The following is a 25,115-nucleotide window of genomic DNA, read 5'->3' on the forward strand; positions in this document are numbered from 1 at the left end:
TAGTTGTGGCGCACGGGCTTAGTTGCTCTGCGGCATGTGGGATCTTCCCAGACCAGGGCTCTAACCCATGTCCCCTGCATTGGCAGGCGGATTCTTAACCACTGCACCACCAAGGAAGTCCCCTATGTTTAACTTTCTGAGGAACTGCCAAACTATTTCCAAAACAGCCGCACCATTCTACATTCCCACCAGCAATACATGAAGATCCCAGTTTCTCCATAGCTTCACCAACATTTGTTTTTTTCTCATTAAAAACAAATCAATATAGACATCCTAGTAAGTATAGCAGGTGTGTAGTATTATCTCATTGTGGTTTTGTTTTGTATTTCCCTAATGACTAATGATTATTGAGCATCTTCTCATGTGCTTTTTGATCATTTGTATATCTTCTTTGGAGAAATGTCTAAGTTCTTTGTCTATTTTTTAAAAAATTTTGTTTGGTTCTTATTTATTAGGATGAAAAAGTATCAGATATTTGTCTGTAAACATCATCCATCTAATGAGATCATCTAAATGATCCTAGTTTTAATTTCATACATGAGAAAATGGAGACAAAATAATTTCCTTAAAATCACCGTCACATTTTTTTTTATACAGCAGGTTCTTATTAGTTATCTATTTTATACATATTAGTGTATATATGTCAATCCCAATCTCCCAATCCATCCCACCACCACCACCACCACCACCACCACCTCCCCCCCACCCCACCCGCTTTCCCCCCTTGGTGTCTACACATTTGTTCTCAACATCTGTGTCTCCATTTCTGCCTTGTAAATTGGTTCTTTGTCCATTTTTTAATTGGATTGTTTGTTTTTGTTGTTGTTGTCAGTTCTTTATATATTGTGGCTATTAACCCATTATTAGATATGTGATTTGCAAATATTTTCTCCCATTCTGTAGTATGTCTTTTTGCTTTCTTGATAGTGTCCTTTGATGCACAAAGGTTATTTGGTGAAGTCCAATTTATCTATTTTTGTTGTTGTTGCCTGTGCGCTTTGGTATCATATCCATGAAATTGTTGCCAAATTCAATGTCATAAAAATTTTCTTCAATGTTTTCTTCTAAGAGCTTTACAGTTTTAGCTTTTAAGTCTAGGACTTTGAACCATTTTGAGGTCATTTGGTTTAAGATAAAGGCCAGCTTCATTCTTTTGCATGTGACTATTCCCAGAACCAGTTATTGAAAAGTCCACAATCAGATTTTAGAACATTTTCGTCACCCTCAAAGGAAACTTCATACATGGGATTTCATTTTTATAAGGAATTAGGAACGTAATGAGTTACTGAGAATTAATAAACCTTGGCATTCATAAACAAAAATTAGTTTATTAGAGTTTACTGAGAATATGAACTCTCTGTTCTATAAAAATGTGTGGCCTCCATCCACTGGTAAACAACACTGCAGAACTAGGGTGTATGCATGCAGGTGAAGAGCTGGAATTCCCACAATTCTCAGGAAGGGTGCTTTGTTATTACTGCAAGAGACATTTGTCATGCTATTTTGGGCTACCCAGCACCATGTGAACACCCTTCCTATGTCTGGGTTATTTCCTTCCCTAGGAGTTCCACCTCCTCAAGGTTGAAAACAGAATTTACAGTGCCAGACTCCTTTACAGCTAGGACCCAGTCGTGGGACCTGCACTCAGCAGGCAGAGGCACCCAGGCCAGACCTCAGATTGGAAGAAAGTGCCCTGGAAAAGGAAGGACTGCAGACAAGTGATTCTGAGGAGGGTGGTGGAGTGACCTGACATCCTCTAATAAATTCCTCTTTTATGTAAGCTTGCTAGAATCGGTTCTATTGTTTGCAACTGTGACCCTTGACTGCTACAATGCAGCATCAGCGTTGGCTTGGTTTTAAATTTCTCTATTCCATTAATTTACATTACTTGGAGAATTACTCTTTGGAGTTTCTGTTGATTGTTGTGTCCTGAGGATTTGCTGCATGACCATTTCGATTATTTTTCTCTTCCCCTTTAGCCTTTGTTATTACCAAATTCTTTCTCACTGGAAAGTGGGAATCAGTGGGCTCGGTGGGCCACAAGGTCTTTTGCTTGGCTGAACTGGGCCACAGTCCAAAGAGCTTGGAAACCACAACTTGGAGTAAACCAAGGAATTCAGCCTCCCCTCCTCCCTCCTGGGTAAGCTCAGTGAAAGCATCTTAAGGGTAAGCACACACACACCCTCTGCAGTGGGGCACCCCTGCACCCACCCTCTTTGGGCCGCCCCCGGTCCCAGCATCATGGTCCTGGTCAGAGGCCAGCGGAAGCCTTCACAGGCATCAGGCTGGCTTTGGAACATGGCTGCAGGTGCAGACACTTTAGGGCTTGCGTGGGCTGTGGCATCTGCCTTCTGGGTTGGGAGGAAGATTTTGCTTGGCGCAGGGAATTCAGTTAAACCAAACCGAACCTGATAAGTCATCTCCAGACACCTGGGTGAAGCCAGTGATGTTTCCAGATTTTTCAGGCAAGTTGGAAAGCTTTTTATTATTATTTCACAAGGCCCCGCCTGGCTCTCTAGCAAGCACAGTCCAGAGAGGAGCGGGCATATGTGATGTGGGTCAGACAAGCATGGCGAGCACTCAGCCTCAGCAGCATGCGACTGAGGGAAGGTTGGGCATCTTTAGAGATGAACCAGAGAGAGGCAGTGAGAGAAGAAGGTCTCTAGAAACTTCTATCAACCTCAACTTTCCTTAGAGATCGGGTTCGTTGTCAGTGTACCACATGGCAATACAAAGGAAGGTCATACACTATTCTGGTTTGGGTTTTGTTTTGTTTTGTTTTGTTTTAATGTGAGTAAAGTCACTAAGAAAAGGTGTTTCCAAAATTGACATCCCATGTTTGTATCACCCCATAGTGGTTGCGAATTGGTAGCAGAGGACAGGCAGACTTTCATTAGGTAACTCCAAGTAAAAAAATAAAGATGCTCACATCTTTTCTTTCTCTTTTTATATTTTATTTTAATTTTTTATTTAAGTATAGTTGATTAACAATGTTGTGTCAGTTTCAGGTGTACAGCAAAGTGATTCAGTTATGTGTGTGTGTGTGTATTCTTTTTCAGATTCTTTTCCCTGCTCACATCTTTTCTTCCAGCCAGATTTTAGGGCTTTTTTTTGTTTTTCAAGTTGAGGCCCCTCTTTCATGCTTTTGGGTATCCTTTAGGGCACCAGCCCATGGCCTTGCAGGTGGCGAATGTTCAATCAGTCCTGCTGATTATCTACAGTTGGGAGCAGAGAAACATAACACAGGACTTTGGACCTTATCTTCACTTACTAATGGGGAAACTGCAGCTCAATGAGTTGCCCATACCATACAGCAGGGCCAAGGTCAGATTCTGCTTTCTAGACTCCTGCTTTCCTTTATAAATTTCATGCTGATGGCCCTGGTCTGCAGTAGGCATTGGAGGGCACCAAACTGATGGCTTCTTTGAAAACAATGTGGCTGGTGTCCCTAGTTTAAATGTGGGATAATGGCCTGATGTTGGTAAAGAGAGCCAGAGAACTGCTCATACTCCTATTGGTGACCTTTGCTTGCAGCTTCTGGCAACAGACAAAGTATGATGCACAGCAATGGAAATAGTTGCCAATGGCAATTAAGCATGTATTCTGTACTGACTCCTTTACCCATCCTCACTCAGCCCTGGGATGGTCCTATCACGATTCCCCTGTAAATGAGGTAAAGATGGCCACCTTATGGCCCGGCCACAGCTCAGGGCTGTGTTCAAAGAAACAGCATTTAAGTAGAAAAAAATGAACTGGAGGCAATCCAAAGCTTCACTGCATTCTCTAGAGAAAACACAAAAGGGGAAGTGCATTCTTAGCACAAAGCAAAAGTCTTAAATTTTTCCTTTCCTATCTCTGCTATTCTCAGTATCTATTTCCAGCAAAGTAACTGCTCCAGAAGCAGCGTGCTCTGATCCCCAACATCCCTTATGCAATCCCTTCCGCCTGGATCTTCACTCCCTCACCTCTACGCACCCGTCCTCTGCCATCTCTCTCTATCCTCGTCACAATCCCAATATTGGCTCCATTTGTCCAGAGCTTTCTCATCACTGGATGACCCCAGTCGGCATAATAGTGGAAGGGTAACAGCCAAGCAAGCCATGCCAGAAATTTTCCTAGAAGGGAATTACTCGAAGGCTCTATGGGCAAAGAAGTTTTGAATACTCATGTGTTTATGTTTTTATTCCCCATCCCACCCATTTCACAGATTAGAAAACTGAGGCAGCATCATCATAACAGTGACTACTCATATTGTTATAATAATGATATCATTGTTAGCCAGACACTCTCCAATATTGTACAATGATAACGTTTAATTTCACCATGATCATATTGGGTAGGTACTATTATTGGGTAGGTACTGAGCCCAGATGATAGGCTCAGGGCACAGGCTAGTCAGTTGCAGGACTGGAATTCAAATTGAGGTATGTCTCACTCCAGAGACCAACCTCTTAACTACGGTGTTCTCTGTCTCTCAGGTTCTAGTTCTGCACTTGTCTATGAAGTAAGTTGCCAGTGGAGTCAGAACAGAAAGAGAAGGAACCAGATAGGATTTAGCAAAGGAACTAATTTACTGTTAAATTCCATCACCAGCCATGCCCATTAAATATCAGATGATTATCAACATATAAACAACATTTGGGAGGCATGCAATAGGACTATAAATACGATAAATTTATTTGCAAAGGAATAGACTAAGAAATGCAGTGGCTTTCTGATTAACTTAAAATTATTTAATCAATACAACACAATTACTTTTCAAATAATCTTTGAAAGTTCCAAGGCGGCTTGAGCTGTTTAATTGCTATTTAACCAGATAGCAGCAGTCAAGTCACACAGATGTCAATTTCAGAGAAAATACTCTTTGCAGATCTATCGCTCTGTCAAATTTTCCATTAGAAAGATGTATTTTTCAGGCTTTTAGGTTACAAGTTAATTTCCTTTCTTTGTTGTTCCAAGGGGCAGGGAGGGTGGTGTGGCTGCTGCAGGGGTGCATGGCTCCTTCCTCGTGTAACTCAGGAGAGAGATGTACCTCCCTGCCAGTGGGGCAGTTTCCCCCAAAGCAGAGGGGTGCTGCTGCCAGTGACTCAGTGCAGCCCCAAGCCCAGCCCAGATTTCCCCTAATGGCTCTGCGTGCATAAACCATGAGCAGCCTTGTGCCAAGACTTGAGCCAGAAGTTTGCCTGGATCCTACTCACATCCACTACACCTACACCGAGGAACCCACGAAGTGAAGGCAATAGATAAGAATGGAAGGAGCAATGGATACAAAAATCAGAATCTCCGGGGCAGGAATCAGCATTTTAACAAGCCCTCCCGGTGATTTTTATGCACTCTATAGTTTGAGAAGTCCTTTTCTAACTTACTTTAAAAAACACTTTAGAAACTCAGTTCACTGCTTCTCAAATTGTATTATGCACACACAGCGACCAAAGATCTTGATAAAATGCAGATGCTGATTCAGTGGGGGGGGGGCCCTGAGAATCTGCATTTCCAACAAGCTATCAGGAGATGCGGATGCTTCAGGACGCAGCACCAAGAAGCCAGGCCTGTGATGGGCATCTGTCTGGTTGGGAAGGGAAGGGAAGGGGTCCAACAGACCTAGGCACAATTCCTCGCTCCGGTGCTTGCAAGCTGTGCGACCTTGGCCACATCGCTCTACCTCGGAGCCAGTTTCCTCAGCTATGAGAGGGTATAAGAAAGAACCAAGCACTTTATAGGCTGTTCTGATGGCGCTATGCCTGGACTTAACACAAAACTTGGCATGTAGAGAACACTCAAACAGAAGCCGCGGCTGCTGTTGTTTCTGAGGGAAGGATGAGACTAGTAAGCGCTCAAGAGTTGTTCATTGTTTGGTTATCGTTAATTGGGAGCTGCCGTGTGGCAGGACAGGCCTGGTGCCAGGCAGTACAGTACCATTTCCTCCTCCCAATGGCTCTGTGTGTGAGGCCAGGTATCGTTTGTTCTGGTGTGCAGATTAGGAGGCCGAAGCCCAGAGAGCTTGAGTAACTTGGTGCAAGTCACAAAGATAGTGAAAGGCAGAGCTAGGGTTGAATCAGGTCTTCCTGCTTAAGTCTCTAACCGCCCAGACTGCGCCATGGTTCTGACCACACCTGCCTGCAAGGCCTGGGTGGGGGTAGGTGGGTGGCCTGATAACGCGTGCCTCTGGGAGGTGATACAATGCAGGGCCAGGTCGTGGAGGTGGAGGACAGGCAGGGGCAGACGGAGGCCTCAAGGCGGAGTCCTGAGCTGCAGAGGGACATCGGGCCCCAGAGAAGGAGCAGGGCCAGGCTCCACAAGGATTTGGACACCCGGCAATCCCAAACTGAGCCTCAAAGGGACAAGAGCTGTCTCCCTCGTGCCCAGTACAGTGCTGACCCCTAGCAGTGCTCCTTGAAGACATAGCAGTCACATGAACGAATTGATGGATTCGCAGATTGATTAATATTTTGAAGGCAGCAACTGAATTGGAATTGGTGGACAGGATGTGTTGGAGTGGGAGAGAGATTTGCACTTCTGGACTTTTCCCCTTTAAAAAGGGAGCAGTTCAAAACAGAAGAACAACAGGAATATTTCCCTTGGAGCGCAGCCAGCGCACACAATGCCTCCTTTTCTTCCCAGGGCAGGAGCCGTTAGGGGCCCAGGCCCTCGGCGGGTGTGTGCAGCCCGGAGCCTGCCCGACATACTTACACACTTGTGCTCTGGAGCACAGAGCCCCCTGCCTGCCAAGCCCAACACAAAGGCCTCCTTCACCGCAGCCCTCTGCCAGGTATGGTGTCAGCGGCCACTGCTTTTGAAAGTCCCCCTCCAGGGCTACAGTGAGGCTCTTGTGGCGGTGTGTCCCCACTACTGTGTGCAAAGGGGAAACAGTGATGCTTTCTCAACCATCCCGTCTCCTTCGCAGGCCACGAGGCATGGAGTTAAACAGCCCAGCAGCTTGAGAGAAAGCAAGGGAGCTTCCTGTTCAAAGATCAGCCCCTATGGATGGTATTCAATCAGCCATTCATCAGAAACTATCGTCCAGGCTCAGGGCTAGGTTCTGTGGATTCGTGGATGATGAAGACAGGGGATAAAGACCCTTTAAGGAACTCATGGTTCAAAACAGGAGGTGGAGACCTAAACAAGGACACATGGTGTTATAGGGGTGGGCAAAGGCATGACAGAAGACCGTGAAAGCATCACAGTGTGGTATCTGAGTTGGGCTTTGAAGAATGAAGAGAAGTTCACTAGGCAGGCTGGGTAAAGCAGCCCTCTAGCCAAGAGACGAAAACAGGTACAGTGGGCTTGAGGAATGACCAGTGCACCAGGCCTAGCATGCAGGGTGAGGGACCCAGGAGGGAGAAGGCAGGAGCCGGAAGTCAGCTCGTTTTATTCTATAGAGAGTAGGAAACCCACAAAGGTTCTTCAGCAGGAGAGGAACCAGACGAAGGCTGGGTTTTGGATACAGCTCTGGCTGCAATGAGGGAGTGTGTGTGTCCCTAGGGCCTGGCCCATTAGTAGACAGTAAATATTTACGGACTGATTTCGAGAGGGAAGAGAGAGTAGCAAATCTGACGAGAAGTCTGGCCAGACAATGCTTTTCACTAACGGCTCCTTTTATGTATTTTTTTTTCTTTGAAAAGAACAGCAGTTTTTCTTCTCCTTTATTGAACCATCACAAATGTATATAATCTGAGATTGCAGGCATAATTACATAATGTCTTATACTGCTGGCAGTTTCCTGAATGTTGGCTTGTTTTCCGGAATAATTTTGTCAGCTCCTTGACAGCTGGGGCAATGCCTCTTGTGCTCTCTCTGCTTTGCCCACAGCATCTATCATGTGCTAAAGGATTCAGTAGGCCCCAGGTAAGCAGAACCATGAAACAGATTCATGGAGCATAAGAGCAGGACAGGCTCTTGCAATTAACTTGTGCAACTCTCTCATTTTACAGATGAGGAGCCTGAGACCCGAGAAAGGGAAACATATGTGTGTTGTGTTGACATTCCTACTTCTAGGCTCTGGCATCTCATGGTGGGGACCTGGGCTCAGTGAAGGCTTTCAAGCGCTAACGCTGAGGGTCAAGGCAGAGACTCTGAAATAAACCAGCGATGAGCCTGGGTAACAGCAGGGTAAATAGAACACCAACACGCAAACAACACAGGCACAGAAGGATGTGTTCATGTACATACACAATACGTATTCAATTCTGAAAAGAGCATAGCCTGGTACAGGAACTGCTAGAGGCAAGAGAACATAAAAGGAGGGTGGGCTTTGGAGAAAGGCAGGCTTGAGTCCGAATCCCAGCTCTGCCGCTTACTAGCATATGTTTAGCAAATCTCCTAAACTCTGCCAGCCCCAGTGTCCACGTACATAAAACAGAAAAAAACACAACTTCTTCCTTACAGGGTTGAACAGATGAATTGGGATGGAGTATAGCAAATGCTTACCATAGGGCCTGTAGTGGGAATTGAAAAGTGATGAACTAGAGAGAAAGTAAGAAAAGGGCAGGACTTGGCAACCAATGGGATTCATTGATTATAACCTTTGGTTACTAAACACTTACAGTAAGTCCCCTACATACGAACGAGTTCCATCCCGAGAGCACGTGCGGAAGTCCAATTTGTTCGTTAAGTCCAACAAAGTTAGCCTAGGTACCCAACTAACACAATTGGCTGTATAGTACTGTACTGTAATAGGTTTATAATACTTTTCACACAAATAATACATAAAAAACAAACAAACAAAAAATAAAGAAAACACTTTTAATTTTACAGTACAGTACCTTGAAAAGTACAGTACCTTGAAAAGTACAGTAGTACAGTACAACAGCTGTCATCCAGGGGCATGTTTGCACCTTTGAAAGTTCACAACTTGAAGGTTCGTATGTAGGAAACTTACCGTAAGTGTTTAGTAACCAAAGGTTATAATTTGGGAGGCGAAGGAAGTGTCAAAAACTGTAGGGTTTCAGACCTGGGTATCTAGAGAGTGGTGGGAACCACAGCTGAGTTAGGGAGGTCAGGAGGGAGAAGAGATTTGGGAGTAGGAGACTGGACTGTTGTCTCCTCGGGCACGAGTGTGCCTGCCTAGGGGTTCACCCACAGAGAGGGGTTTATCCTGTGAGGGTGGCCCAGCAGAGAGTAGAAAAGGTGGGCCTGGGGCAGAGGAGAAGCCTGAAGATGAGAGTGTAGATTCTAGAGTCATCCATATCAGTGTGATGGCTGCAGAGGTGAGAGGGGCAGTGGGGAGCTGGAGCGAGCATTAGAGGAGTGTGGGGAAAGTCACAGTGGGGATCGGGGGGGGGGGGCGGGGGGGGGAGAAGAACCAGTGTGGCTCGCAGCCCAGAAATCCGAAGGAGGGTGAGTGGAGAAAACCAGTGAGCACAGTGTCAGTAGAGCAGGGGGAAGATGCCTGGGGTTGACAAGAGGGCAGAGGCAACAGGTGGGGCTACTCTTCGATACTCCAGTGGAATTCAGGAGAGAGATGGGCAGCCGCTCAAGGGAGGGATGAGGTGAACTACGAGGACAGGGAGAGTGTTTGCAGGCCGAGGGGAGAAGCCAGGGGAGAGGAATGGGCTGAGACGCCAGAAAGAGAAGGGAACATAAGTCAACATTTACTCCAGGCTCTGTGTTAAAACATGTCACAAAACTGAATTTCACCTTCGCCACCACCATAGGCACTAGGTGATTTTATGAGTCATATTAGTCATATTTTGCAGTGAAGAAACCAGGCACAGAGCAGTTAAACAACTTACCCAGGTTAGCAGTAGGTAGACCTGAGATTTGAAGGATTTGAAGCCAGAGCTTCATGGCCAGTTTGAAGTAGAGTGTTTCTGGAGGTGGGAAGGGAGGGTTTTTAAGGCTCTGGCCAGGGACAGGAGAGCACAGATGAAGAGAAACAGCGAGGTGGAGATGAGAGCATTCGAGCCACATGACCTCCACCTTCTCAGTAAGGGAGGAACTGCCCCTGTGCTGAGAACGAGGACGTGTGGGTGGATTTGAGAGCTCAAGGGAGCAGGTGAGGTTTGCAACAGTCAGCGAGGGGGATGAGAGACAACTGAGACAAACGTGAGCGTGACAAGTAGCAGCTGAGGTCAAAGGGCATGGATTTAAAATGAATCCAGCAGTCCCAAGGCAGGATCAGAGAAAGGGAACAGCAAAGTTAAATCTAGGATTGGGGTTTACAAAAGTCAAAGGTGTTAAGAGGGAAGACGGGAGAGGGCAAGGGAGAACACAAATAGTGTGGGTGGTGGCACAGTGGGCGAGGGGAATATTTTCAGCATCATGTCGCCCATGACAACAAGCACAAAGGTGAGGACAGGGCAAGCAGCCACGATGTGCTGTAACTGAGGTCTGCTGATGCGCCGTCCCACCCAAAGACACCCTGATCACAAAGGGGCTCAGAAGCACCCCATTACCCATCCCCAAATAAGCCTTCTCGGCTTAACAGTGAATGAAGCCTCATAACTACACTGGCCAAAACCATCGCCACAAACTATTCAACACATGTGGCTACTGAGCACTTGAAATGCGGCTAGTCTGAATTACAATGTGCTGTGAGTGTAAAATGTGCAATGGATTTTGAAGACTTAGGATGAGAAAACAAATGTAAAAATATCTCATTAATTTTTTTGGTATTGATTGCATGTTAAAATAATGATATTTTGGATATATTGGTTAAATAAAAATATATTATTAATGTCACCCGTTTCCTTTTTATTTTATTTAATGTGCTGCTAGAACATTTTAAATGTGACTCGCGTTATGTTTCTATTGAGAAGAGCTGGCCTGTAAGGCTACTGTGATACTAAACGTGGGCTAGATAAATGCATCCTGCCAGCATGCTCATTAAAGCAAATAAGGTTATCTGAATAGCTCTCTCAGCTATTCTCTGAGAGAATGGGAAACAGAACTGATAAGTTTTGATTTGTTGGATGTGGAAATAGAGGGCCAGGGAGATGTGACCTGAATTAGGAAAGGGTTCCTCTGTGGGGTATGGAAGAGGATTTTACAGCATGCTACTAACTGAGGCAAAACAAGGGCCGAACATTCCAAATGAGACCAAATGTTGGAAAAGCCCACAAACCTGCCAGTGACCACAAAGGCCAGCCTCCCTTTTGGTGTCCAGGCTCTGCACCAGGCCATTCTCAACCTTCCCAGCTCCCGGCTCCCCCCTCCACTGACCTTGGGGTGACCTCCAAACCCATCCCCTTCGTCTGCTCTCACCAGTCTCTCCCAGCACCCTAAGCCCTACAACCGCACGCATTCCAAAAAGTCTTCCCCACTGGCCAGAAGGAGGGCCCCTCCTGTAGCCCTCCCTTTCAGGAGCTTCCTGCCAACAATGAGAAAAGGAGGCAACATGATACAGCACGACTAGCATGGCTTGCGAGCCAAGAAATCCAGATCTGTCCAATTTTTGCTGTGTGAGTTTGACTCCTATCACAGCTCCTCTGGGCCTCAGCTGCTTCATCTGTCATATTATACGGACCTAAATTTACTGACTTGTTGGAGGGTTCAATGAGATATCGGAGTAAGCGGTCTTTGTTAAAGACGTGTTACACAAATGAAAGAGAATATGGTACTCTAGCACCAGAAGGGGAAGGAGAGAAGTGGGGAAGGAGAGAAGTGGAAAAGGGAAAGTCCATAGCAGGAGGGGATGCCATTTGCGAAGACGAGGTATGAATCCCCCCTTGTACTAAGAGGGGCAGACTTTCCCCACTGGCAAGAGGGCGCCCCTACGAAGGGCAGGCACAGGTCACAGCCTTCCTATCAGACATACCTTCCTGCTCACATACCTGACTTCAGGAATTTTCCTGCAGCTGAATAAATAAACGTGGGTCCGGAGAAAATGTCTTAAACAAAACCGAATGCATCTGTTAATGAACTGCTTGAGATTTTAATGTTACTCAGCACTGAAAAGAGGGTTTTAAACTCCATTGAGAAAAGCTGTAATTTGCCCCAGATTCACCCTCACCCCCCAACGCCCCACCACTCCTCTCCCAACGGGGTGAAGGGTGGAGAATGACGAATCCAAGGAGTGAAAGACATTTTCTCGATGGTATAATGGGCTCTGATCACCCAATATCCAATAAGCTGTGCTGAGTACATTTGCATTCTATTTAACCCTAATTCTAACCTTTGAAGGAAGAAATTATTATCCTCATTTTATAGAGGAGAGTACTCGAGGCTAGGAAGAGCACAGGGAGGGCTCAAAACTAGCCCTTTCTATCCAGCACTCTTTTTCATTGTACTCTCCTTACATAGGCCTGGAGGTGATGTACTGATCTGTAATATGTTCAAGATAGAGGATTAGGAGAAAAACATAGCAGAACAGTATGCAAAACCTCATTTTTATTAAAAAATTTCTATCCAGATATATATGTGAGCATATACCTAGGTCTATGAAAGGATATAGCTATATCTCATTTAGGTATAGTGCCAAGTCTAGAACAATACACTCCAAACTCTCCCATATGCCCTAACCACCAATTCTTGACAGTTTGTGGAGTTTACTCCTTCATACATTCTTATATCATTCTGAATGTTTGCTACTAACTGGTATAATCTTTTAAATAATTAATTAATTTAAAATTTCCCAGTCGGGTTTATTGAGCCTTTCAAACCATAAAGACCAGCCACTCCCACATACACACACACTCCAAAAATTATTCAAAACATAGAAGAACTTTTCTCCTTAGCATTATTTTCCTTATCAATTAAAAAAAAACCACACAAATTTCACCTTGTCCTTCAAGAGTCCAATTTTTCAAGCTTAAAATTCAGTAAAACAGGTAGCAAATGTCTTACAATGCAATAAATATTTTTATTTATAAAATAAATAAAAAGGACAGGTGTTTTGGTGTCCTTCCCCAGCAGACGGCAGACGCCACGGCTGAGAGGAGTGGGCACAATGAGTCACCACAGGGCCCCACCATCTTCATCTTTCCAGGTGTCCACTCCCACCCTTCACTTCTTAGAGTTTCCATCTCAAACCATCATGCATCAAGCATCCCATTTTCTCCCCCTAACTGCTACTCCCCAGTTAAAATTTACCCAAGGAGTAGTAAAATTCATCCCCTAATCTAATAAAGGAACTACAATGTTAATGGCTTAGAATTTTCTTTCTGCTTCCTTGTAATGTATTAGCATTTTATTAGGAGCTTTCTGAACATACTGTATTAACTCGAGAGTGATTTGAACAGTGGAGAAGTCAAGCTAATTCGCCAGTGGGAGATGCAACCTGTGACTGTGGGCTATAGTGACATCCTGAATGTCCACCACTCACCCTCCAGCCAGGTGTTGGGATGTGGGGATTAATTCAAGGCTAGTGTTGCCAGACTTGATTTTTTTCAAAAGAAGCCAGGAATGTGGATTTATGTAAAATCTGATCTTTTAATGTCGACTTAATTCTTTTTTTTTTTTTTAATACTGCGCAGGTCCAATAAACCCACATGCACACTAAATGTTGCCCGTGTGCCCACCAGTTAGGCATCGAAGTGGTCTCAGCCCACCTTTCCAGCCTCACCCCCAACTCCTCTGGCCCTGACAAATGCAACCCCACCTCGCTTTGCCTTTGCTCACTGGACCAGCCCCTTAAGATGCCCTTTTCTGTCTTCTCTACCAGAGTCTTTCCCACCCTTCCAGGATCTTCTTAAATTGTGCCAACTCTTCCTAATCCTCAATATCAATCTCAATTAGTATTGCCCATCCTTCAAAAAGCTATAACCCGCCATCGTATTTCCGTTGACTCCAGCACTTTGCACGTTCTGCCTCTCATTGCCATTATTTCCACATGGTTAAATCTTTCCGGTCAAAAATAAAATAAATTGGAAAAAAGGAAGGAAGGATTTTGTGTGTGTGTGTGTGACAGCTATGACTTTGGTCCTATTCTCATTTTACAGGAGAGATAACCAAAACTCAGTGAATAAGTGATCACCTTGAGCTTTCTGTATATCCTCTAGCTGTGCATCTTCTGGACTTCCTTCTGCTTCCGCTACCCAGGATCCTACTCCTTCCTTCTCCATCTGGTAACTCCTACTCAACCCTCAAGATGCTTTACCTACCAGTGTCTTCTCCTTCTCTACACACCAATCAGGATGGGTCCCCCTCCCCCCAATTCTGTGTTCCCACAGCACTCTGTAAGAACATCTGTCAGCGCACTCATCAAACTATCCTGTCATTAGCTATCTGATTCTTGTCTCTGTTGAACTGGAAGCTCCTTATCTAGCCTGATACCTGGCCCAGAGCAAGTGATCAGTCAGTATTTATTGGATGGCAGGAAGGAAGGTAGGGAAGGAGGAAAGAGGGAAAGAGAGAAAAAAGGATAGTAACAGTCCACAGGCAATCAACGAACGTGAGGTATCATGAACTGCATGGCTCCGAGCCCCACTTCTGGGGTGAAATTGACGCTGGCCCTTTTGTGCTCCGCCCCAAAGCAGATGATTGGGAAGGCTCCCATTGCACCCCCTTCTTCCCCACCCCCAGAGTGGGGCAGGCAGGTGGCAGGTTGCTGCTTGGCTTCGGGGTGCCAGGAACCAGCATTCACCTCCACTCTTTGTTCCTGGCCTCCAGCTCTAGGGAATGTGATTTTCTGCATCAGTCAGGCTCTGCTTTGGAAGGATAACTTCAGTTATGATGGATGATGGTGGGGCTGAGTCTTCCCCAGAGGCTGCCAGGAAAGCATACTGGAGAAGGCCAGCGCTCAGAGAAGGGCTGACAATTCTCATTGCCCGTGGCGGACAAGGGAGAGGGGAGCGTCGTTTTTTCCGAGAACGCTGGAAGTAAGGCGCCCTGCTCTGGGGGTTGCTGGAAAACTCCTGTGCCCCCCACCCATTCACCCCTCCTCATTCACAGGCCAGGAGGCTGGGCCAAGCAGCTTCTGCTCCTGGACTCTCTCCCTGGTGCAAGCCAAAGAGAATCATCCTGCTCTCAGGAGACACTGCAGAGAATCTAGCCTGGGTTGATGGTCTCAGAAGCCCTACTCCACTCTCAAAGGAGCAGTTTACAACACCCAGTGACACCCACTATGAGATCAGAGAGGTAAGGAAAACTCTGGTCTCCTCACCACTACTCGACCAAAGTCAAGCTAGGGAGGGGGGCCAAGGGTACCATTCCTACAGGGAATTCAGAACCTCAGAGAACTCACCTAGAAGGCAAACGATCTGGGGAAAGGTCACAGGGTCCAACCTCTTCCAGGGCTGGGGCAGGATTCCCAGGTGCCCTACCACCCAGACTCTACATCCAAGCAGCTGGGGCAGAGGAAGCAGGGTTCCCCTCATTTCCCCTTTCTCCTCCCTCCTCATCCCCCATCTCCTCCCTGGGACCCACCCAGAACCTCCCCCCAACTCCCCAAGGGCTTTCGATCCCCACCTCCAGGTTAACTGAGAATAGCAGGCTCTCTGTGAGAGCCTTGGGCAGGCCCGGCATCCACGGTCAGCACTTTAGGCTCAGTAAATCCTCAATAAACCAATAAGGTAGGATCTTTTACCCTATTTTAAAAGTAAGAAAATGAAGGTCAAAACCATCTTATAATTAGAAAGGAAAAAAAAAAAATCTTAAAACAAAAGGAGACTACATTAAAACAAAATACTTAAAAAAACAAACTAATAAGACCCAGAACTTCAGCTAGAGAACTGACCAAATAATTCTACAGCTTTAAAAAGAAAAAAAAAAAAAAAAAAAGCTAATTTTATTGACTACTTATTATGTGTCCAGTGCTTCATGTGCACTATCTCATTTCATCCTCGGGGTAACCCCATAATGCACTCTCTTATTATCTCCATTTTACAGATAAGAAACTGAGGGCCAGGGAGGTGGTATGACTTAACCAAAGCCCAGACATTCTTCTCTTCCAAGGGGCCACAGTACTGGGGTAACAGGTTACCCTGTGGGGTAACATATTTGCATTTTAACAATAGCTCTCTGGAGAAGACAAAGTAATCCAAAGGAATGAAATGACTCTAATGCCAGGAATTTCAGGCCTCAGCTCTGCCTGTGGGCAGAGTTCTTAGGGCAAGAGCCTTCTGGCATCACCGGGCATCACCCGAAGGTGGCCACCCACGAGCCCGGCTAACACAAGGCTCCATTCAGCAGCCGGCAAAGCCCAGGGCATGGGGTTAGAATGAGAGAGAAGATTGGGTCAGAAGGCCAGCCCCGAGGCAGGCACAAGAGTGGAGCAAGTGAGCAACTGCAGAAGCATGTGATTCCAGGTGCTCCACGTACGTCCCCTCATGCAAAAATATCAGCCTGCTTACCAGTGTGGAAGAGGCACTTCCAGCATTAGTGTCAGGACCAGGCAGTGTGCTGGTGCAGGAGGCCTGGGTTCCCATTCCAGCTCAGTTACGTACTCCCAGGCCACCAGGACCTGCCACCTGTCCTCAGTATACTCATCTGTGAGACTGGAGTAGGCGCCGGTGTCTAGGTAAGCAGTGAGGTTTCCTAGAGACAAACTCTAGGTGATGGGACCCAGAATGGGTGCCAAGGATGGGCAATGGGGTCCTGAAAAGACACTGTTCATTGGCTTTTATCAAGGCTCTACTGAAAAGCACTCCATGTCAGATGCTGCACCAAGCACAGGGATGAGGACGGGAGCTTATACCCAAGAGGGGACAGCCTCCCAAGTAACGCTCATGAATCCTCCACTAAGAGGAGTGATGCTTGCTGCCCACGGGCCAGGTTTGCGGAGGGTTCAGGGAAGCCCTCCTAGAGCAGCCCGTGTGTGAAGAAGATGGGGACGATGACTCCCTGTAAGCAGAGAGTGGAGGCACTTACCCAAAACAAAGCACTAGAGAGAGGACATGCAAATTTAGGAAGGGCGCGTCATTACCTCTGGAGGTAATGAGGTTGGGCATGGTCAGAGCCAGGTGACAGAGCCGGAGTTAGGACCCCATCCTGCCTGACCCCACAGTTTTCGCTCTTAATTTTTATCCTGTCCTCACTCCTGCAGCATGTGTGCCTGTGAGTGGATTCAGGGTGGAGAGGGGAAGGGAGGAGGTGTGCGAACAGGCAAAAGGCTGGAGAGAAGGATGGGGAAGACAGGAATGGATAGTAAGCACTTTCTTACCAAAACAAATTGGCAGCCACAGTTTTTCTAGACAGACTCTCCTGTGGTTGCCTATCGTGGTTTTTAAGAGCACAGGGTTCTGGGATCAGGCAGATCTGGGCTGAGCCCCTGGCTGCACCACTTAATACCTCTGTGACCTAGAACAAGTATTTAACCTCTTGGAGCCTCACTTTACTCACCAGTACAATGGGAATGATAGCAATTATCCCTTATTGGGTACTCGGTAAAGATTATATCACTGCTATATTTAAAGGGCTTGGCAGAGTGTCTGGCACATGGTAAGAATTCAATAAAAGATAGCAAAAAACCAACCACTATTCTAATGTTGCTCTGGGGGGCTCTCGTCTCTCCAGGCATCCTCCTCAAAAATCAACATCTGGCCAGTTCCCCCACATCCTCACTGACTCCCTCCCTCCTCCGTTCAGCCTCCTTTGCATTCTCGCCATTTCAGAACCCACTTCAAAGCTATTTTTTCCCAGTGGTTCTCTTCCCTCCTAGGATTCTAGCTTGCATTTGATCAAGTGATTCATCACGTAATCTACACAAACTCCTTAACCTCTCAAGAACATAACTGCCCATTCTGTGGCTGTTTCAATGGACTGGTTTGCATGGGATTGGCAATCAAAGCAGAAGCTGCTGGGTTTGCAGGCTGATGGGAATTACGGAACCAGTTGCCCATGTGTGCCTGCAATTTGTAAATTTACTTCTCGATATATATTAAAACCTTCTACCCAAACTACAAAGTATGTGCTTTTGCAAATTTGCCAAACTATTAAATGAAATTTACTACTGCTCAAGAATGTCTTGCACTAATTGGACAGAGATAGGTGGGTATATGAAAGATTAGGGCGAGGGACGGTGGGAAATTGGGAACTAAAGCTCACTGACTTTCTGGGGGGGGGGGGTCTTAACCTTTTTTGTGCCATGGACCTCTTTAGCAGACTGATTAAGCCTATGGACCCTTTCTCAGAACGTTTTAAGATATATAAAATAAAATACATAGCTTGACTACAAAGAAAACCAATTACATTGAAATATAATTATTAATTTTTTTAAATGAGTGTGTAATATAGTAGTATATGTTCCTTATTAATGCATTAAATAATAAGCTCTAGCAGCAGGTATAATAACTGCTGTAATTTCAAAGCTGTGATGGGCATAAGTCATGTTCCAGATATACGCAGCAACTGAAATTTGATATGAAAATATCTGTGATTTCTACTGGTGACAATGTCACAGATACTGCAAATACACTGTGGTTTGTTGCCTACATTCATAATCGAAGAAAATGCTAAATAAAGATGTTATTGTTTTCCCCACCCAAGTTCACAGACTCCTCTGAATTCTACCGATGGGCCCCCTGGGGCTGTTAACCCCCAAGTTAAGAATCTCTGTTAGATCCTTCATAACTCAGTAAGCATCTGTACTGAGCATATTCCTGAGTTCCAGCTCACTTTCATCTCTTTCTCAAGGAATCTCCACCCTCAGCCCTTCCTGCCTAAGAAGGTCAAGTTCTGCACATATGACCCTCCTCTGGCCTCCCCTCCTATCTGATTGGCCAAAGCTGACCAGAGACTGGCCTGGAGAGAAAACCTCAGCTTCTAGAGAACCAAGCTCAGACAACAGGATCCTCTCTGGAACTTGAACTCAGAGACAAAGGAGAGTGTGATAGTACAGTGAGGTGGCGGGGAAGGGGCGGCGGGGGGAGCGGGCACAGGTGCTGAGTTGAGCCAATGGTACTCAAAGTGAAGACCAGTGACCACTTGCACCGGTGGAATAGCCTCGAACTCAGAACCCTCTCCCTGCCACCTCAAGGATGCCTGGCCTCCTTCCAGGCCTCTGCTTAGATATCAATACTGCATTTTATAGCTCCTCACTCTCTTCATTAGAACCAGCTTAAGGGAGTCTCTGTTTTCTGCCTCAGAAGAACCCTGAGTCAGTATTACCAACAGCATGTACAGGTGAGGAAGCTGAAGTTCTTCAGTCAACGTGAATCACTTGCTCCGGCCCACAGGGCTAGTAATCCTTTTTTGAGGAAGAGAGGGGTGATGGCCTTTATTATTTATTTATTTAAAAATCATACAGATGATACCTGAAAACGATCTCTTAAAAAACTTAACCATTACTAATGAAATGGCCCCCTGCTACACACTTGGTATCGCACCTAAGAAGTGTAGACCATGATCATACTAGGCTCTACTCAGCCGCCACCCAACTTGATGTTCCTTGTCTTTTAAACCTTTCCCCAACTGTAGGATGGCTACATGTTTCAAGGCGGATGGGAGTGGGGTGGTAAGGACCAGCCGATGAACACAGCACTTGGAAACACTCAGCCCTGATGTCTGGTGCCCTGCTATGAAAATCAAAATTGATTTCACTGAGAGCCGGCATCTCTGGCTTCTGGGCAGAAACCAGGCTGCGGAGGAGAACCAGCATCGAAAGCTGGAGCAAATTCTTCCCAATGTCATATTTCTCTCCCCGTTGTCCCTTGACGTCAGAGCAACAAACATCTCCAGCCAATAAGTTTTATTTACTTTGGAGAAAAAAATCGGAAGGGGGGAGGGAATCAGGATTTGTGTCTTCTTCCACAATGCCTGTGTCCCCGGAAAGTTAAGTGAGGGGCAAGGCCCAGGCCCCAGAGCCCCGACAAGACAGTGAAGCGTTCCTTTTGAAAACAGACTTCTTTCCCTTGGAGAAGGAACCTTCAGCCAGCTTCTTCAGACACCACCAATCTATAACTGCCTGCAGATCACATTAACCATCTACTTGAAATCTTAGGGCAGCACTTATTTTATCAGGGAAACTGCGACAAGCCTATTTTTATTGGGAGGGCCCCTCTTCTTTCCTTTAATCCTACTTTGAAATATTATCCGTGTAGACTGGAAACTTCACAGAAAGGTCTATTAGAAGCCTCTTAGTCTAAACTCTGGGTCTGGAAGATTAGCATTCTGAAGCACAGAGAGGTTAGCGGTCCAGCTGTAAATCACACAGCTAGTTAGCAGTAGATCTAGGCTCCAATCCCATGATGCCCTGGCTTCCAAGCCTGGGCCTCTTCCCACATAGTCTACTACAGAACAGCACGAAGTGGCCAGCTGTCTGACCCCCAGAGACAGAGAGCTCTGTCAATCCCAGTTTTATCATGTATTAGTTCCATATCCCCAGGCAAATCACTTAACCTCTCTGAGCCTCATTTTTGTCATCTCTACATCTGAGATTATGAGTGTACCTATCTCTAGGATTACTGCACGCATGAAATGTGCCAGGGTTTGACACACACGGACCCTATTATTATACTGTACTGCTCCTGCTTCACATACTGAAGTGAACGGATCTGCCATGTGAAATGTGATAACTGTATCCGCACAGCTGCCCAGAGATAAGCGAGAAAAGATGGTTATCAAACCCATTTTACAGTTAAGAAAATTTAGTCCCCCGCAAAGATGACATAACTTGCGTGAGATCAGAGTTTTAAAACTGAGCACATTCTTAGCTGCCCTAACTGTCCTCCCTAGCACACCATCCGAGGAATGGGTTGAATTAGAAGTAAAGGTTACCTCTTTCCCCACCCTCCACAGAGCAGAACCGTCTATCACTGGCTCACACTCTACGACCCTTCCTTATAAACTGGAATCAGCACAGTGCCTGGCACAAAGAAGAGACACAATGCAGTTTTGATGAATGAGTGAATTACTGTATCATTGAAGATCCTGATCGGCAGATAAGCTGGGCACTGCGTGGGCCCAGATGCCTGAAGCACAGGTCTCGTTGCAGAAAGCAGGAGGCAGGCACGCAAGGGCTCCAGGAGCGGGGAGCAAGAACCCCATTCTCTCCATGCCTTCCCATAGCCTGCTCTACAGGGAGGAAAACTTTGACAAGACCGAGAGCTAGGCCCCTGATCTCAAGGGTCCCATCCAGAGCGTTTCCAAACCTAGCCCACATGGCTCAATCCAGGGCCCAGAAGACAACTGTGAAACACACGTGACCCTCCTCCAGCTAAAACAGATGTAATAACATTGAAGGCAAGGGGCAGTGAACAGGCCAGGGAGATGGCCCATCTGTCTTCCTAATTGTCAACTCTGCCCATAACAAAATTTGTCTCCCTGTCACACCTTAGGCTGCTACTGAACTGAAGCAAAACCAAGATATCCATCTTCCAGCCACGAGCAGCAGCCTTCACAAAGTGCCAGGGACAAAAAGAGGCTGTTTGACTAAGAGAAGCAGAGAGAGCTGGAAGGAGCCCTGGCGTGAGAGTCAGGAGCTGGGGTGGGGTGAGGGTGTGTGTGTGTGTTGCAGGGGTTACTTGGGCAGTTACTGCACCTCACTGGGCCTCTGTTTCCTATAAAATTAAAGTCCAAAGTTCTGGAAAGTGGGGTCAATGGGGGAAGAGGAGGGCTGTGAATCATGTGACATTGTATGCAAAATATTTTAGGTTATATGCATTTGGAAGAGAGTATCCATAATTTTCATCAGAATCTCAAAGATATACGTAACACTCCCCCCCCATCAAAAAATTAAAAAATACTAGACTAGATGGTCTTCTAGTCTAGTAAGCATTTACTGAGCACCTTCTATGTCCTTCTCTGTGTTAGGTACATGATAGGAGGGTCCTGCCTTTACGAAGCTCAGGTGCATTTTATACTCGCTGTGATAGAAGCCTGTCAGGGGAGCTTCGGAAGCAAAGAAGAGGGAGCATTTGACTCTCTGGTCAGGAAAGGCCTTCGGGGTCGTGGGGGAACCTTAGGTTAAATGTTGATGTTGAAAGCTGAGTGCGCATTCGCTGGGTGAACAAGGAGGAAGTGTATTTTAGAGAAAGGGCAGCATGTGCAAAGGCAGCAAGTGTTCCAGGAACTGCCTGAAGTGTAACTGTGAGTAGAACATAGGAGATGCTCACTGGGGTCAGCGGGGGGAAGAAGCCAGAAATGAGGCTGGAAAGGCAAGCAGGGCCCAGATTAGGAAATGCCATGCAAGCCACCCTAAAAAACTTTACATTGTAGGCAATGAGTTCATTCTAGTTTTAAAAACCTAGGGTGAACCACCACGCCCAGCATGAATCTTTCTGATTTCTGGCAGAAGCCTTGGTCAGTCGTGAACACAGTGGGCAACAGGGAACAACTGGAGGAAAGAACTGCTGCCTCTTGGCGCCCTGAGTGGGCATGGGCTGTCTGCAAAGGTGCTGGTAGTAAGTGCATGCATGGGACGGGTAAGTCCCACACCGGCATGTTAGTCTCTCCTTCTTCTCTTCCAGCCAGGGGGACCCCAACTGCCCGTGATTATGGATGAGAAAAGAAGGTACTGATTGGCCCAGGTGATGGGATGCAGAAGTAAGGCACATGCCCATTTGGGCCCCTGTTCATCACTTGGTAAACAGTCTTTCAGTCCCTCCAAAGGACTCTGCTACTTGCCTCAGGGCCCTCTCACATGCTGTCCCTTCTGCCAAGAAGACTCTTTCCGCCCTCTTGAACTAGTTACTTCTTATCAGCCTTCCAACTAAGCGACTACTGTATGTGTCACAGATTCTCATAGCACCTTATCCTTTCCTTTCAAGCAATTCAGCACTGTTTGTAATTCTATATTTATTTGAGTGAGTTGATTCAAGTCAGTCTTGGCCACTAGACTGCAAGCTCCATGAGGCCGTCTAGACAGTGCCAGTTTTGTTCATATCTGTATCCCACTCCCTTGCCTGGTGCCTGGCACAGAGCAAGTATTTGTTGATTGAATGAAAGTCTGGTGTGGACCCTGAGCCATTGCCCATTCTCACTGCCCTTTAACATTCCCCATAACTCAACTCACATTATGGTCCAGTGAGGAGGAGGTTTGGACATGGGCAGGAGGGTTGGACTCGAAAAGGCAATATCAGAGTGAACTCTGCCTTTATTCCAAATGGAGCTCTGTGTTCTCCTGTGTCCTGTCTTGAAAGGCTCTAAGGGAACCCACATTTGGTTTACCCAGGCAAGTCCTTGGGAATCGTGTTCAAGATGCTTTCTCCCCAAGCCTCAACCGCGTTACTGGCTGCATCTGATCCTCCCCTGACCCTACTTGGTCAATAGGACTTTGCCCAGGCTTCACGGGGTCATCCTCAGAAAGAAGGAGGCGCCTCCATCTCCTTCTCCTGCAAAATACCTCCTCCCGGCCCGCCAAGCCCGAACCCTAGGGCGCCTGGGAACCAAAACCACTGGTTCCTGCAGATGCTCAGGGCAAATGCAAATACAGACCTAGCGTAGGGGCCATGGGGTTCGACTTTCCAAATCCCATGCTAAGTAACTGGCCACTCTGCAGGGACAAAGTACTTGGGGTCAAAAGTTTGACCTTAAGGGAGAGATGACAGGGAGGGAATCTCACCGAGTGGCGTACATGCTCAGCAAAAGCGCCCTCGGCGGGGCGGCGGCCAGCACATCCGGCCCCCCTAGAGGCCCCCTTGCCTCCACCCAAGGTCGTGGTCCAACAGGAGCGCTGGAAAGTTCAGCCAGGGGCCGAGGGGTACCCGAGTAGGAATCGGGGGACGGCTTTTGCGGAAGAAGGGAGACTGAGAGCTCGATTCTTGGTAGTCCTGGGAGCCGGCGGCAGGGTGCCCCAGTCCCGCAAGCTGCATCCCGGACCGCAGCGCCGGGCTCGGAGGCTCTGGGCGGGGGCTGCACCATCCGAGCCGCAAGGACAACGCGGCCTCCCCGCTCCCCAAACTCCTCCGTCCCCGGCACTAGGGCGCGGGGAGCGGGTGGGGCGGAAGGCGAGTGGCGCCCGCCCTTGGGCAGCCCCCTCCCCGCGCGGTCTCGGACCCCGGTGGGGGGCGGGGGGCGCCAAGTCGGCCCAGGCTGCCGCAGCCTCTGCTTTAGGGGAGCCGGGGATGCGGCGCGGGGAGGCGTGAGGCGGGTGGCGGAGGCAGAGGAGAGTGGCCGAGCGCCGGGGCCAAGACCCGGGTCGCGCCGGGCCGGTGCGGGCAGGGCCGGGGTGGCGGAGCGCCTTACCTTGGAGAGACGCGGGAGGCCGGCGGGGGGCGCCGGCTGTGCCTCGGACTTCGGGGCGCACGCAGCCTCCGGGTGCACCGTCCCCGTCCCGGGCACGCTCCACCAGGCTGACGCACCCTCGTCGTCCGGGGCGCGCACCGCCTCGGGCGCCCTCTCGCCGGCGGGCTCGGCCTGAGCCCGGGGCGCACACCCAGCGGGGCACACCCACCGCGGCCGCTGCGGGACTGGCCAGGCGCGGGCGGCCGAAGCTGCGCCCGGCGTCGCCGGCTGCCAGCACCACCCGAGTCCCCGCCTTCGCCAGGGGAAAAAAAGACTCCTGACGCGGCGCAGGCTTTGGAGTGTAGGAAGGGGCGGCATTGCGAAACCGAGGGGAGGGTCTTAGACTTGATAAACTCAAAAAGCTTTTGGATGGAGTTTGGAAGAAAAACTTTTTGAAAAAAGAAAACTCCTAACCTGTGTATAGCGATTTTCAGATTTCCAAAGTGCCTTCACATGCATTTACCTTAGTTCATCCTTACTACAACAGTAACTAACCGTTGAGGCATTTCTATCCTCTTACGGATGGGAAGACATCATCACACAAGGTAATGATTTGCCCAAGCCAGGACTAGAACCCAGTCTGGGTAACGGAGTCCGAGTGCAGTGAGGGGATGTACATCGCCCCGGGGATTTTTTCATTGCAGAGGTGGATGCAGGGTAGGGACGGATGTAACCGACCTTTTCTCTCTCCTAAGTCATTTCCTTTTCCTTTTGCTTTTTTGCTTCCCACCATTGCTTTAGCCCCACTAAGTCTTTCACTTCACACTTTGATCTACCACAACGCCTTTTATCAGTTCACAATATTTGCATTTCAATCACTAACCTTGAGTGACCTGCTCACTGAGTGCCATACCGTGCACAATAAACCTAGGAGAAAAGAGCTGGTACCGCCCCATTTTACGGATGGGGACAAACAGGCATGGGAGGGGTAGAATGTATGGAACCTGCGGGACTCCAGACCCCAGCTCTGACCCACTATGCGCACCTTTCAGAGGGTCCATTGGTGCCAGGTAAAACCTAACCAAAGGGGTTTCATTTTTGACACTGAAACTGTGAAGAGGGGAGATAATTTGGGG

The 25,115-nt window shown here is 47.5% G+C and overlaps 1 protein-coding gene across 3 annotated transcripts in view; it reads right to left on the reverse strand.

Annotated features, from left to right (window-relative positions):
• Window positions 1-24,145, reverse strand: part of KANK4 (KN motif and ankyrin repeat domains 4) — a 68,056-nt gene extending 43,911 nt beyond the window's left edge. For all 3 annotated transcript variants that reach the window (XM_068540012.1, XM_068540011.1, XM_068540010.1), the window contains exon 1: window positions 24,001-24,145. The gene's annotated coding sequence lies outside the window, so the exon portion shown is untranslated. The remainder of the gene's footprint in view (window positions 1-24,000) is intronic.
• Window positions 24,146-25,115: the final 970 nt, after the last annotated feature.

The sequence above is a fragment of the Eschrichtius robustus genome, chromosome 3, assembly GCF_028021215.1.
Source record: "Eschrichtius robustus isolate mEscRob2 chromosome 3, mEscRob2.pri, whole genome shotgun sequence".
Classification (NCBI taxonomy): Eukaryota; Metazoa; Chordata; class Mammalia; order Artiodactyla; family Eschrichtiidae; genus Eschrichtius; species Eschrichtius robustus.